Below are 4,506 nucleotides of genomic sequence, written 5' to 3'. Positions count from 1 at the left end.
GCTGTGGCTTTGAATGGAGAAACGCATCCTAAGAAAACAGATCTTTGGCAGATCAGATCACTCTCAAAGAGGGGGACCAGAGGTGCGGGTGCATAGACCGACACCTGCTCTGTGCTCAGTGGCACCCCCACAGGGAGCTTCTGGAGCTCTAAGCAGGCATGACGGCCTCCAGACACCAGGGGGCAGCCTAACACACCCTCCAGGGGTCGGAGGGACCCACCAAAGGAGACCTGGCAACAGACACACTTCCAGGACAAATCTAAGTAGCCTGGGCATGCAGAGGAGGAAATCCCAGGGAGGCAAGATGGCCCACACCGCCAGGTCATGAGTCTTTGCCACTTGCCCCCAGGCACCTGGTGAGTAGCTTCCTGCAAGACAAGCTTCAGCCAGAAGAGGGTGTTGGTGAGGGACCTAAGGCTACAGAACTGGCAGGGACATGGGAGGCAGTAAAAGCAGAAGGCAGACTGGGGGCTGAGAGATCAGCCGCACCAAGTCTTTGGATTCTTGCTCTAGAACCTCCTGCCGAGCAGATGAAAGGCCTGTCCCTCCCTAACCTGCTCCACATCCTCTCCTCCTGCTGCCCACAGGACCCCACCGCGTGTTCACTGTGCCTTCATCCCAATAAGGAAACAAAAAGGAGACCCAAGGAAAGTTTGAATGTTTTCCAAAGCTCCTTGGAGTTTGAGATCTTTGAAACGCATTCATGGGATTACTGTCTCAGAAAGCCCCCTGGCTCCAGAGAAGAAAGCAGCCTCTGTTGTGAGCCCTTCAGAGCTACAGTGCCTGGGTTCAAACCCTGCCTCTGCTGTTTACCAGCTCTGTAACGATGGGCAAGGTACTTAGCCTCTGCGCCTTTGTCTCCCGCTCTGTGAAAAGAGTAACAGTGACTCTCTTGGGTCATTGCCTACAACAATGTCTGGCCACAACAAGGGAAGTCATTTGAAGAAAGCCCGAAGTTTTCATAGAAAATAACTCAGAGACACGCACAGCACTGCACTCTGCACAAGCCAGAAGCCCCAAAGGTCTGTGCTTCTTCCTAGCAGGATGCAGTTCACAGAGACCTCCAAGCAGTGGAGGCACAGGCCCTAAGTCCGGAGCAGGAGTGGGTTTAGTGTCTTCTTAAGAGAGGGAAGCTCCTCTCACAGGGAGCTTCTGGAGCTCTGAGCACCTGAGCTCAGTGCAGCCAGCTGACCCAGTGCAGCCCGCCTGTGCCCACTTTGGGTTTTGTGCAGGACAAGCAGAACACATCACTCACATTGAATCTGGGCTTGTTAAACTCATCAGCCAGAGGCTAAAAGGCAGGCTGCAGCCCTCTGGAGGACGGGCCCACGTGGGCAAGCCTGGGGAGAGCCAGCCTTGTGGAAGCCAGGCCTGCACAGAGGGTGTGAGGAACCTACCAGCCTCAGAGCAGGGTCGGCTTCCCTGGGATGGAGACTAAAGAGTTAAGTCGACTCTGGGCTCCAGAGGGCGGCTCTGCGGCTATAAACAGTGAGCCAAGGGAGGGAGGGAGCTGACACAGGATGTGGCCAGGGCTCGAGCTGTCTGATTATTAACTTCACTTTTATTTGGAGGGGGATTCGATTCTCTGTTTTACTTCCCATCAAGGAAGTGAAAGCCCAGGTCTCGGAGGGGCCTGGTTTCAAATTGTTTTGTCACAGCTCATTTATTTTTCCTCTTAAATAAATAAACAAAACCACCTCTTTGTTTTCCCCTGAATGAATGTTCAGCAAATTATCTGTGGGTGAGGCATGAAAGGGGTTTTCTAGAGTCTTTCGTGGGGGCACTTGGGCTTTTTCTTTCAAAAGGAAAAAGAAAAGATTCTTCCTTTAGCTTCGATCTTCTCCAAGACTGTCAAGGCACTTTCTTTTCTGTCCTATCCTGAGATGGCAGCCTGAAATCACAGCCTCAAGCCCAGTCAGACACACAGACATTCCTTCTCTGGTCCTTGGAGCCAGCCTTCACATGTCACAGGTTCCAACCCCAAGGTCACACAGAGGAAGCAACAAGAACACTTGGAGCTCAGTGGTTAGTTAGTCCTCTTGATCAGCTAGGACCCATGGTTTTTGTTCCTATGGCACTTTGACGTTTCCACTAAAAATAATAAAGCAATTAAACACAAAAGGATTCCATCACAGGGCTTAATAAAACCCCATTACATGTTCCTTCGCTCAAGGTTCAAAATATTTGGAAAATTTGTTTACAACACCAAAACCATTCCATAATTTTTTGACTCTTGCAATAACCCTTTCCTGTATGGGAGGGACCAAGGGGGATGCAAAGACCACCGTCACACAGTCCCTACCCTCCCGGTGCCCACAGTTCAGAGAGGAGAAACCACAGGTGGGCAGGGAGGGAAAAGACAGGCTCTGCTGGAAATGAAGCGGGGAAGTGGAGGATGGTTTCCTGATGGAGCTTACATTTAAGCTGGATCTGGAAGAACTGATGCTAAGAAGAAGAAAGTGAGATGTGCAAAGAGCTGAAAAGTACTCAAATGACAGACAGTATCAATGTGTGAACCAGGTCAGATACAAGACCATGGGACTGGCGGAGCCTGGAGGGCCTATGGTTCCTCAAATGGCATTCAGAGAGGGGGCTAAAGTCCTCCCGGTGGCGAGGAGCTGAAAGGAGCAGGCCACTTCAATTCCGCTTCAGCTGCCAGTCCCTGGCTTGGCTTGGAGACGGGCCTAAGCGTGAAGAAGCTGCTGTTTATGCTGTGAGATACACTTGTCTGGCGGGGAGCAGACGCTGGGCTAGTCCCAGACACCTGAAGACGACCACCGGGAGCAACGTTTGCTGCCTGTTCGCTGCCTCTAGCTTTCTGATCCAAGAATAAGGGGCAAAGAAGGAAGGAGTGCCTGGAACAAATCCAATTCACTTACAAAGGCTCGGGCTCCTAATGCTATATGGGATACGGGATGGGGTTTCCAAACACCACCACCACCACCACCCCGGGGGCAGTTGCCAGGATGCCAGGTTTTCTTCCAGGTCTTGGAAACTCTGCTCCGGCCCCCGTGGCATCGCAGTTTCCAACCCTCACGGTGCCCTCGCCGCCGGGCCGGGCCGGGCCGGGCGCCGCGGCCACGAGGGGGTTAAGGCGCTGCCGAGATGGCCGCCCTGTTTTGCTCTCCGACGGGGTCACGCGGGAGGCTGCCCTTTGCCTCTGGGGAGGCAGTCCAGGTCCCGCCGCCCTCCCCGGGAGGCGCTCTGCCCTCAGCGCCGGACGGCGCCTCCTCCCCTGCGCGTCCCGCGCTTTCGGGGCCGCTGAACTTTCCAGGCGCCAAGCGAGCCAAGCTCCAGCCTTGCAGGCAGCAGGCCTGGCCTTGGAGGGGGCGAGGCAGGGAGGTGCCCGCACCCACCCTCGGCGACGCCCGGGCCGGGGTGCGCTCCAGCCGGGCCCCTTCGGCCTCCGAGTACGTCCAGGGGACCTGTGAGCCGAGGCCGCAGCCTGGGCCGCGATCCCGACTTCTTGTCTCTTGCCTGAAGCCGCCCTGCGTCTCCCGGAAGGCCTCCGAGGGCTGCTCCCGCCTGCAGCCGGGCAGGGGCGCGATGCACGTGGTCGCACTGCCCTCCAGTGGCCGGTGTGCCGAACAGCACGGCGGCCCGGGGCAGGGGTCCCGTGATGACCCAGCATCCCGTACCCTCGCCGGCCGGCCCTCCTTAGAAAAGGGCTGCCCTTTGCTGCTTTTGAAGACGTGGCCTTGCTCATCCGCAGTGCCTTTTATAGGCGGCCCTTTGCCGCGGTGGCCACTGATCCAACAGCAGGGCATTTGCTTCCACCAATGGTCTTTGAACGCCTGTGGGCCCCCTGAATCTGGGTGCCCAGTTGTTTCAAACCCAGATTGCTAGGTCCTACACCCAAAGTCAGGGAATCTGCATTTCCTTGCTAACAAGTTCCCAGGAGCGGCTCCTGGGGAGACCTTTATAGAACCACTGGCCCAGGGGCTCCTCCTGTCCTGAGGATCCTGTTATTCACTCATTGGGTGTGTAATCTGCCCTGCTGGGCACTGAAGACCAGAAGTGGCCGTCACCATGTTCCCATCTCACGAGGCCCCTTCTAACAGAAGAGGCAGATTCGTTTAGACAGATAATCTCATAAATAAATACGGTTCCATTTGAAAAAGTGTTCAAATTCCTCTGAAGGAAAAGAATAAGCTGCTCAAAGAACTTGTATGCATGGAAAACTATTTCCGAGTTGGGATGAGGAGGCTGTTGTTCCCTTTCTGAGGAAGCTCTAAGTTGAGACGGACAAGAGGAGGGAAGAGATATCAGGGAGGTGGGAGAGGGTCTGAGGCAGCAGGTAAAGCAGGTGAGACGCTGTAGACAGCGAGAAGCGATGCAGAGACTGGAAGGATGGAACTGGATGGTGGAGGGGGAGGGGATGTAGAGGGTCAGAGGCCCCAGGTCTACGCATCTGGTACCCAAAGACCCCACTTCAAAAGGGGCAACATGCAGAGAAAGCTGGACAATTAGCCACCCTCCTCAGCACCCAGGAATTGTGCCCCACCA

At 55.2% G+C, this 4,506-nt stretch overlaps 1 pseudogene; it reads right to left on the bottom strand.

Moving 5' to 3' along the window:
- Positions 1 to 2,526: 2,526 nt before the first annotated feature.
- Positions 2,527 to 3,903, bottom strand: LOC148776409 (uncharacterized; annotated as a pseudogene).
- Between the last annotated feature and the right edge of the window lie 603 nt (positions 3,904 to 4,506).

The sequence above is a fragment of the Moschus berezovskii genome, chromosome 9 (genome assembly GCF_049115385.1).
Source record: "Moschus berezovskii isolate FMDL1 chromosome 9, NW_MosBer_1.0, whole genome shotgun sequence".
Classification (NCBI taxonomy): Eukaryota; Metazoa; Chordata; class Mammalia; order Artiodactyla; family Moschidae; genus Moschus; species Moschus berezovskii.
Note: the sequence above shows the minus strand (reverse complement) of the source record. Positions and strands in the feature narration are given on the sequence as shown.